Here is an 11,986-nt window from a genome sequence, read left to right as displayed (position 1 = left end):
GGACAGAAGTAAGACCAATAACAAAGATGTCTGAACAATCTCTTAATATTTGGAAATTAAACATCATACTCCTAAATGAGCAATAAAGAGAAAGTAAGAAAAATTTGAAAATATTTTGAACTGAATGAATATGTCAGAATTTGTGAAATGTAGCTAAAGCAGTGCTTAGAGGTGAAATCAGTATTAAATACTTACATTAGATAAAAAGATTTCAATTCGATAGTCTAAACTTCCACCTTATGAAATGAGAAAAAGAACAGAAATCATCCAAAGCAAGTAGAACAGGAGATGAGACAGAGCTAAAAGTCACAAAATCACAAATGGACAAACAATAGAGAAAATTTAACGGAACAAAAACCTAACTCTTTGAAAGGGTTGAAAGGATTCCTAGTATCAGGAATGAAAGAGTAAATATCACTATGGTCCTATACACCAAGAAGGTAATAGAGGAATTTTATTAGTAACTTAATTCCAATAAATTCAGCAACTTAAATGGATTGGAAAATTTTATTGTAAGGAATATAGAACCAAAGCCCACTCGAGAGAGAGAACTTGAATAGTTCTATTAAATTGAATTTGTAGCTGATAACCTTCCCCCAAAGAAAAGTCATGAGACCAACATTACCCAGATACCAAAGCCAAAAAGGACATCATAGGAAAAACTCATAGATCAACATCTCTTAATAATAATAAGATGTAAAAACCCTTTTTAAAATACCAAGTTGAACACAGCAATCTATGAAAGGAAACACATATGGCCAAGTAGGGTTTATCCTAGAAATGCAAGCTTTAACATTCAAAAAGCAATATGTTTCATATTAATATTAAAAAGAAAAACCACAATTTTTTTAATGTGGGAAAACATTTGAAAAAATTTAACACCCATTCATGATAAAACCACTCAGTTGATTAGGAATTAAATTGAGCTTCAAGAATCTAAGAAAGAGCATCTATGGGAGAACCTACATCTGATATCGTACTTACTGGTGAAGTAAAAAGCACTTTTCTCCTAAGATTGGAAACAAGGTAAAGATGTCTAGTCACCACTTCCAGTCAACCTTGTAGTGGATGTCCTAGCCAGTACAATAAGCCAATAAAAAAGAGGCTGGGTGTGGTAGCTCATGCCTATAATCCTGGCATTTTGGGAGGCCAAGGTGGGAAGATTGCTTGAGCTTAGGAGTTCAAGACTAACCTGGACAACATAGTGAGACCTCATTTCTACCAAAACTTAAATAAAAATTAGCCAGGCATGGTGGCATGTGCCTGTAGTGCCACCTACTCAGGAGGCTGAACAGGAGGATCACTGGAGGCCCAGGAGGTCAAGGCTGCAGCGAGCTGTGATCACACCACTGCACTCCAGCCTGGGTGACAGAGTGAGACCTTGTCTCAAAGAAAAGGGATACAGAATGTGAAAGAAGGCGTGAGACTGTTTGCTGTGACATGATTGTCTATATGGAAAAGCATAAAGTGTCAGAAAATGTTTTTAAAACTAGTAAGTGTGTTTAGCAAGGTCACAGGATGCAAGCTCAATATTTTTAAAAAGTTGAAATTATGAAAACAGCATCAAAACTATGAAATATAGGGACAAAGTTACTAGACCTGTACTAAAGCTGCAAAACATGTACTAATGCTAGAAGAAAGTAAATAAGCCCTAAAATAAATAGATACACTGTATTCATGAGTTATAAACCTCAAGGACCTACAAAGTCAAAACAATTTTTTAAGATTTTTTTCTTCTTTTTCTTTGAGATGGAGTCTCCCTCTGTCACCCAGGCTGGAGTGCAGTGGCATGATCTCGGCTCACTGCAACCTCCGCCTCCCAGGTTCAAGTGATTCTCCCTCAGCCTCCCAAGTAGCTGGGATTACAGGTGTGTGCCACCACATCTGGCTAATTTTTTTTGTATTTTTAGTAGAGACGAGGTTTCACCATGTTGACCAGGCTGATCTTAAACTCCTGACCTCAGGTGATCCACCAGCCTCAGCCTCCCAAAGTGCGGGGATTACAGACTTTTTTCAAGACTAAAGCTATAGTGATCAAGATAGTATGGTACTGGATCTAGGCTACACATACAGGTAAACAGAATTGGACTCACCCATATATTTTCAAGTGGTTTTCAACAAAGATGCAAAGCTAAAGGGAAAAGATAGAGTTTTCAACACAGTTCTGTAACAATTGAATCTTTGTATAGGGGAAAAATGAGTAATATCAGCATGAAAACCATAAAGTGCCTAGAAGAAAATCTTCATTAAAGAGGACATGAAAAACATAAATCTTAGAAGAAAAAATTGTTGGGTTTCATCAGTTTTAAAACTTACGTTGTTTGAAACTTCATATCAAGAAAATGAAAGTTATGGAGTGGGGGGAATATTTATAGGATAAATATGTGATGAAGAGGTACTTATATACAGAATATATTAAAGACTGTTACAACCCAGTAATTCAGAAAAACATTCAAAACTGGACAAAAGGCCAGGCACAGTATCTCACGCCTGTAATCCCAGTACTGTGGGAGGCTGAGGTGGGCGGATCACGTGAGGTCAAGAGTTTGAGACCAGCCTGATCAACATGGTGAAACCCCGTCTCTACTAAAAATACAAAAAAAAAAAATAGCTGGGTGTGGTGGCGCCCGCCTGCAATCTCAGCTACTCAGGAGGCTGAGGCAGGAGAATCGCTTGAACCCAGGAGGCAGAGGTTGCAGTGAGCCAAGATCGCACCACTGCACTCCAGCCTGGGCAACAAGAGTGAAATTCTGCCTCAAAAAAAAAAAAAAAAGAAAAAAACTAGACGAAAGGATGGGCTTTTATGAAAGAACATATGCAAATGGTCAGTAAGCACATGAAAGAATGGTCCATATCATTAATCATCAGAGAAGTACAAATTCATTTTATGATGCCAATATTTTCCTAATACCAAAGTCGTCAGACAGTACTAAGAAAACTGGGATTACAGTTTTCATTACATTACATTACATACCATACCCAGCCCAATATCCTTAATATTGAAGGATACAGGATACAGATCAATACCCTTCATATCGTACATACACAAAGTCCTCAACATTAGCAAATTGAGGCTGGGCATGGTGGCTCATGCCTGTAATCCCAGCACCGAGATGGGTGGATCACCTGAGGTCAGGAGTTTGAGACCAGCCTGGCCAACATGGAGAAACCCCATCTCTTTTAAAAATACAGAATTAACAAGGCATGGTGGCACACGCCTGTAATTCCAGCTACTCAGGAGGCTGAGGCAGGAGAATCGCTTGAACGTGGGAGGCGGAGGTTGCAGTGAGCCAAGATCGCACCATTGCACTCCAGCCTGGGCAACGAGAGCGAAACTCCATCTCAAAAAAAAAAAAAAAATTAGCAAATTGAACCCAAAAATATATCAACAGAATCATGCAGTACGACTAAGTGAGGCTTATTCCACGAATGCAAGAATAGTTCAATATATTAATCCATCTCAAAAATAGTTCAATATATTAACTCCATCTCAAAAAAAAAAATTAGCAAATTGAACCCAAAAATATATCAACAGAATCATGCACTACGACTAAGTGAGGCTTATTCCACGAATGCAAGAATAGTTCAATATATTAATCCACCATATTAATAGGCCAATGAAGCAAAATCACATATCAAATAATGTAGGAAAAAATGTGACAAAATTCAACAACCATTCATAGTAACCTCACCAAGCTAGGAAAAGAGAGAAACCTCCTCAGCTTTACACAGATCACCTAAAAATATGTACAGTTACTATCATACTTAATGGTAAAATAAGCAGTGATTTCTTCATAAGATTGGGAACAAGGCAGGGATTCCACTCCCACAGCCCTTATTCAGCATAGTACAGGAAGTCCTGGTCAGTGCAATAAGGCAACAAAAAGGAAAAAGACATACAGATTTTTAAAAACTGTCACTGTTTGCAAATGACACAATTATCTACACAGAAAATTCAAAGGGATACATGCATACACACACTACGAGAATAAATGAGTTCATCAAGATCACAGAATACAAGATCAGCATACCAATATCAACTGCATTTCTGTGTACTAGCAATGATTATGTGAAAACTGAAGTTAAAGGCTGAATACCATTTACAATTACTCAACAACAAAAAAAATTACTTAGGTATAAATCTAATAAAACATGTACAGGACTTGTATGCTGAAAATTACAAAACACTAATAAAAGAAATCAAAGAAGATCTAAATAAGTCGAGACATATATATTCATTGATATTTGAGATGTCAATTCTCTTCAAACTAATCTGTAGTTTTGACATAATTCCTATCAAAATCTCAGCAAGATTTTTTTGTCGATGTATGAAGGCTTGCTCTGAAATTTACATGGCAGGGCAAAGGAACTGCAACCACTGAAAATCTTTCTGAAAAAGAATGCAATGAAAGAAATCATTCTACCTGACTTTAAGACTTCCTTATAGTTAAAAACAATCAAACAGTTTGGAATTGGCAGAGATAAAACAGTTCAATGGAACAGAAGAGAGAATCCAGAAATAGACCCACACAAGTAAAGAAAACTAGTTTTTGATAAAAGTGCAAAAGCAATTCAATGGAGAAAGGACAATATTTTAAACAAATAGTGCTGGAGCAAATAGATAGCCATAAGTTAGAAAAAAAAAAAAAAAGAAACTTCAACCTAAATCTCACACCTAATACAAAAATTGATTCAAAATGGATCCTGGTTTTAAATTTAAAACTACACCACTTGCTGAAGAAAACACTGGAGAAAATCTTTAGTACATAAGCTAGGCAAAGAGTTCTTGACATATTAAAATCATAACGCATAAAACAATAAATGGAAAAAATAGAATTTTATCAAAATTTAAAATGTTTGCACTGTAAAAGACCCCTTAAGAAGATGAAAAGAAGGCCGAGGCAGGCGGATCATCTGAGGTCAGGAGTTCGAGACCAGTCTGGCCAACATGGTGAAACTCCGCCTCTACTAAAAAAAAAAAAAAAAATTAGCTGGACATGGTGGCGGGTGCCTGTAATCCCAGCTACTTGGGTGGCTGAGGCAGGAGAATAGCTTGAACCTGGGAGGTGGAGATTTCAGGGAGGCAGAGGTTGCAGTGAGATCGTGCCACTATACTCCAGCCTGGGTGACAGAGCGAGACTCTGTCTCAAGCTACATACTGGAAGAAAATGTTTATAAACCATATCTGACAAAGGACTGTATCAAGTAAGAACTTTCAAAATTCAACAGTAAGAAAACAAACAATCCAGTTAGAGAATGAACAAAAGACACAAAGACACATTTCACTAAAGTGAAGATACAAATGGCAGATAAGCACATAAAAAGATGTCAAACATCGTTAGCCATTAGAGAAATATAAATTCAAACCAGAATGAGTTATCACTACACACATATTAGAAGAGATAAAATAGTAAATATAACAAATGCAGGCAAGGATATGAAAAAGTGGATCTCGGCCAGGTGTGGTGGCTCACGCCTGTAATCCAAGCACTTTGGGAGGCCAAGGCAGGCAGATTACCTGAGGTCAGGAGTTTGAGTCCAGCCTAGCCAACATAGTGAAACCCCATCTCTACTAAAAATACAAAAATTAGCCGGGTGTGGTGGGGCATGCCTGTAGTCCCAGCTACTCGGGAGGCTGAGGCAGGAGAATCACTTGAACCCAGAAGGCAGAGGCCACAGTCAGCCGAGATCGTGCCACTGCACTCCAGCCTGGGTGACAGAGTAAGACTCTGTCTCAAAAAAAGAAGAAAAGAAAAAAGTGCATCTTGAGAAATTAATGGTAGGAATGTAGAATGGCATCCCACTCCCTAAATTAGTTTGGCAGTTTCTTTAAAACGTAAACAAACACTATATGACCCAGCAGTTGTACCCTTGTGCCTTTTTCCCAGAGAAATTAAACTTATGTTCACAGAAAACCTACACATAAATGTTCATTACACCTTTCTTCATAATAGCCCAAAACTGGAGATAACCTAAATGTCCTACATTGTAGAGTTTAAAAAATTGCAGAACATACATAAATAGAACACACAGATGAATCTTGTAACATGCATAAATAGAACACACAGATGAATCTTGTAACTGTTATGCTAAGTGAAAAAAGCCAGGCAAAAAAGAATACACACTGCATGATTACAATTCTACTTTTATGAAACTGTAGAAAACACAAAACTAGTGATAAGCAGCAGACCAGTTGTCGCCAGTGGGTGGGGGTGTGAAAAAGAAATAATTACAAAGTGGCATAAGGACATTTTTGCAGTGATGGAAAGATTCTATATCATGTCAACAAACTACAGTGCACAGGCCCAATTCAGCCTGCCACCTGGTTTTGTAAAGTTTTATTGGAATAAGGATTTGTTCATATATGTATTTTGCACTACAGTTGCAGAGTTGAGTAGTTGTGACAGAGACCGGATGTCATGCAAAACTTAAAACATTTACTATCTGGCCCTTTGCAGAAAACGTTTGCTAACCGCTGCAATATATGTTTGCAGTGGTGGTAACACAGATGTATATATTTGTGAAAAATTCCTTAAATTGTACATTTAATGACATTGGCAGATATTGTTGTTCATAAATTTTAATTCAATAAAGGTGATTTTAATACCTAGTACTTGTATGACACTTTTTAAATCCATTTAGCCTGTATAAAAACTTGCAAAGAAAAAAAAAATCAGTCTAACTGCCACATTCATAACATTTAAATATGTATCATAAACTGGACATTTTTAATCAAACTTTTTTTAGGCATGAGATTTTTATTCATACTCTACGACTTTAATTTCTAAGTAAATAAAAATGCAACTGAAAAAAAGGACCAGTTCTGCTGAAGAGGTAACACATTTCAACCCATCTGTGCCACAGGCTCAATGGATTTGTCTAGTAAATAAATGCATAGGAAAGTTTCTTCTTAAAAGCCCTTTGGATCCAGGTGTGGTGGCTCACACCTGTAATCCCAGTACTTTGGGAAGCTGAGGCAGATGGATCACTTGAGGCAAGGAGTTCGAGACCAGCCTAGCCAACATGACGAAACCCCGTCTCTACTTAAAAAAAAAAAAAAAAAAAATTTTTTTTTTTTTTTTGTGAGACAGAGTCTTGCTCTGTTGCCAGGCTGGAGTGAAGTGGTGCGATCTCGGCTCACTGCAGCCTCCACCTCCTGAGTTCAAGCGATTCTCCTGCCTCAGCCTCCCAAGTAGCTGGGATTACAGGCACGTGCCACCACAACCAGATAATTTTTTTTTTTTTTTTTAGTAGACATGGGGTTTCACCATGTTGGCCAAAGTGGTCTTGATCTCTTGACCTCATGATCCACCTGTCTCAGCCTCCCAAAGTGCTGGGATTACAGGTGTGAGACACTGTGCCCGGCCAAAAATATTTTAAAAATTAGCCGGGTGTGGTGGTGCACGCCTGTAATCCCAGCTCCTCAGGAGGCTGATGCACGAGAATCGCTTGAGCCTTGGAGGCAGAGGTTGCAGTCAGCCAAGACTGTGCCACTGCACTCCAGCCTGGATAACAGAGTGAGACTCTGTCTCAAGAGAAAACAAAGAAGCCCTTTGGGGCCAGGCTCAGTGGCTTCTGCCTGTAATTCCAGCACTTTTGGAGGCTGAGGCAGGAGGATCACTAGAGCCTGGAACTTCAAAGTGGACAGCAAAGTGAAACCCTATCTCTACAAAAATAAAAATAAATTAGCCAGGCGTGGTGGTGCTCACCTGTAGTCTCAGCTACTCGGAAGGCTGAGGTGGGAGGATCACTCAGGCCTGGCAGGTTGAGGCTACAGTGAGCTATGATTTCGCCACTGCACTCCAGCATGGGCAACAGAGTAAGACCCTGTCTCACAAAAAAAAAAAAAAAAAAAAAAGAAATGCATGATTTCCTTCCATCTCTGCATGCAATATGCCTAGATGTAGTATTAGTTTAAATCTATTATCAGAACTTTGCTGAATGCAGCAAAAAGAAACCAGTGCATGTCAATATTCAAATTTTCCTACCGTTTCTCAGTGGTATTTGCCCAAGTTTTCAAGATTTCAATATCTGTATCCTTCCTTCCAAAGCCCTAACTCCAACAATAAGCCAATTATTTGGAGGACCTCACTTTTTTTTTTTTTTTTTGGAGAAGGAGTCTCACTCTGTCCCCCAGGCTGAAGTGCAGTGTGGTGATCTCTGCTCACTGCAAGCTCCGCCTTCCGGGTTCACACCATTCTCCTGCCTCAGCCTCCCGAGTAGCTGGGACTACAGGCGCCCGCCACCATGCCCAGCTAATTTTTTGTATTTTTTAGTAGAAACAGAGTTTCACCATGTTAGCCAGGATGGGCTTGATCTCCTGACCTTGTGATCTGCACACCTTGGCCTCCTAAAGTGCTGGGATTACAGGCGTGAGCCACCATGCCCAGCCAGGACCTCACTTCTTATGGCAAAATTATCACTTAGGGACTGCACCTAATAAAAATCCACAAGGGACCCGGTAGTGAATACAAAAGGTCTTTGCAGCAGGAATTGAAACTCATGTGCAGTTGTTTCCCTTGAGGCTAATGAAGTTTCTAGACTGGAGAAGGTACACAACAATTTTGCAGAATAAATAAAAACAAAACTTCTAGGCTGAGCATAATGGTTCATCCTTGTAATCCCGCCACTTTGGGAGGCCAAAGCGGTAATCACTTGAAGCCAAGAGTTCAAGGACAACAGAGCAAGACCTTGTCTCAAAAAAGAAAATTAATTAATTAAAATTAAAAACAAACTTCAAGGGAACCCACTTCAGACACACTTTCACATCGTCATTGAATCTTCTTGTGAAAGGAAAATGGGAAATATGAACGAACCAGATATATACTAGTTGATGAACAAGTTCTGCAGTGATAATTCTCAAAGGAAAAAATAGCTAGATTTGGAAGGGAGGGTGGGTGGGATTGCTAGATGTAACACCTGGTGACTAATTAAATCCCATCTCATTAAGTGATTTACAAGTCCCTCTTTCCATTAGTGTCTACCCTGTCAGATGGAACCTGGATGTCCTGCCTAGGTAATATTTTTGCAAACACCCACGCATTGATGACTCTTTGTACTCCAAAAGCAAACCTCAGTTACTTGCAATTTTTAGAAGCTCTGTTTATGCAAATGTTTATAAAAATAAGGGACAGCAATCATTAAACTACTTCACAGATTCACCTCAACACTTAAAGAGTACTTGACATGTAGCAAAACATGTCCTTTGTGCTGTGGAAACTATGGTGAACACTCCTGTCTTCACAGTAAAATAGAGATTGATTAAATAATGAACAATGCAACTATGGATTTTTTTTTTTGAGACAAGGTCTGGATCTGTCACCCAGGCTGCAGTGCAGTGCCGTGATCATAACTCACTGCAAGCTGAAACTCCTGGACTCAAGTGATCCTCCCGACTCGGCCTCCCAAAGCACTGGGATTACAGTGCCACTGTGCCTGGCCTCACCCATGGAATTATAAATGGATATAGCATCCATGAAGATCCTTATGGGGCACGATGAAAGTATGTAAGATTGTAGTAAGAAGGTGGGTGGCACAAGACATTTTAGCATCTTTTGACACAGGATTTGGATACCAGAATGTTTGAAAACATTTAGAAATGTAAACACTGTTATCAGAATTATACCAATACCAGTGAATTTGCTTTGAAAGAGGATTTTCTGCAGCAAAACAGTGACGCCTATTTTATTTTATTTTATTTTATTTTATTTTATTTTATTGTTTTATTTTATTTTATTTTTTGAGACAGAGTTTTGCTCTTTCACCCAGGCTGGAGTGAAGTGGCATGATCTCAGCTCACTACAACCTCCGCCTCCCGGGTTCAAGCAATTCTCCTGCCTCAGCCTCCCGAGTAGCTGGGATTACAGGCGCCTGCCTCCACGCCCAGTTTATTTTTGTATTTTTAGTAGAGATGGGGTTTCACCATGTTGACCAGGCTGGTCTTGAACTCCTGACCTCAGACAATCCACCCACCTCAGCCTCCCAAAGTTCTGGGATTACAGTGAGCCACAGTGCCCTGCTGCCTTTTTTATTCTTAAGTGAATTTTCAATTCTGCATAATTTAATCTTTTCCAATTATTCTAATATTATCTTTGCATAAATTATTATAACCTGTATCAATTATTTTCTATATACATTTCACATGATGTGATCTGTCAATCAGGTGTTTATTGTATAATGCAATAAATTTGTGTGTATGATGTTCTCTTCTAGCTCTAAAAAAAAAAAAAAAAAAGAGGCAGGGTGTGGTGGCTCACTCCTGTAATCCCAGCACTTTGGGAGGCCGAGGCACGTGAATCACGAGGTCAGGAGATCAAGACCATCCTGGCTAACACAGTGAAACGCCATCTCTACTAAAAATACAAAAAATTAGCCGGGCGTGGTGGCAGGCACCTGTAATCCCAGCTGAGGCAGTCTGGGTAGTCTGAGGCAGGAGAATGGCGTGAACCCAGGAGGCGGAGATTGCAGTGAGCCGAGATCGTGCCACTGCACTCCAGCCTGGGTGACAGAGCAAGACTCTGTCTCAAAAATAAATAAATAAATAAAAATAAAAATAAATTAGCCAGGCGTGGTAGTGGGCTCCTGTAATCTCAGCTACTCTGGAGGCTGAGGCAGAGAATTGCTTGAACCCAGGAGGTGGAGGTTGCAGTGAGCTGAGATCGCACCACTGCTCTCCAGCCTGGATGACAACATAACAAGACTCTGTCTCAAAAAAAAAAAAAAAAAAGAGAGACAGACCTAAGATGATGTTTCCTCCTCCAGAGGAATTTTTCTTGCTGCTAACAGGGGACACACTCGTTGATATCTTTAAAGGAATTTCATGTTGGGTGCAGTGCCTCATGCCTATAATCCCAACACTTTGGGAGGCCAAGGCAGGAGGATTGCTTGTGTCCAAGAGTTTGAGACCAGCCTGGGCAACTGGACAACAGACCCTATCTCTACAAAAAAAAAAAAAAAAAATTACCTGGACATGGTGGCACATGCCTGTAGTCCCAGCTATTTGGGAGGATCATTTGAGCCCAGGAAGTTGAGAATGCAGTGAGCCATGATCACACCACTGTACTCTAGCCTGGGCAACAGAGCAAGACCATATCTCAAAAAAATAAAAATAAAAAGAGATTTCAGGGCTTAAGAATGTTCTGGGCTTCCCAAACATCTTGAAGTCCAACTGCAATTTGTGGGAAGGCTGATTTTCTTCTTGTTCATGCTACCTGTACAGAATCCTCCAAGGGTCCGGTCAAGGCAGAGGTATCCTGGTCCATCTCATCCATGGGCCACAGAGGTCTCTTTCTGCCCCATCATCCCTGCAACACCCTTAAAAGCAAACCTCAGCCTATTGCGTCTCTCAGGTCAGCCTGAGTCTCCAGAGCAAAGGCAGCCTCATACGTTGTACTGACATGGAATTCCCATTCTTTTTACATCATACCCCAGTGATCACTGTCTTATTAGTTATGTGCTTAGAAAGAATGTTGAAAGTATTTTTATTTTTTTTCGAGACAGAGTCTCGCTCTGTCACCCAGGCCAGAGTGCATTGATTCATCTTGGCCCACTGCAACCTCCACCTACTGGGTTCAAGTGATTCTCATGCCTCAGCCTCTCCAGTAGCTGGGATTACAGGCATGTGCCACAAAGCCTGGCTATTTTTTGTATTTTTAGTAGAGATGGGGTTTCACCATTGTTGGCCAACCTGGTCTCAAACTCCTGACTTCATGTGATCCGCCTGCCTCGGCCTCCCAAAGTGCTGAGATTACAGGCAAGAGCCACTGCACCCAGCCTAAAATATTTTTTTCAGCTTTGTCCATTTTCTTTATTTCACAGGTTGATCAAAATTATCTTGTCCACTTTTAATGGAATAATCCCCTACACGAGCAAAAACAGAAGTTGTCTAAATGTCAAAATATAGGATATGGGTAAAACCAAATGCAGTTTTGAAAAGTGGAAAAATATTTGGCCATTAAGCATATTTTCAAGATAGAATGGCGCATGG

This window comes from Nomascus leucogenys, chromosome 18, assembly GCF_006542625.1.
Source record: "Nomascus leucogenys isolate Asia chromosome 18, Asia_NLE_v1, whole genome shotgun sequence".
NCBI classification, from domain to species: Eukaryota; Metazoa; Chordata; class Mammalia; order Primates; family Hylobatidae; genus Nomascus; species Nomascus leucogenys.
The sequence above is the reverse complement of the archived record's forward strand: the minus strand, read 5'-3'. Positions refer to the sequence as shown.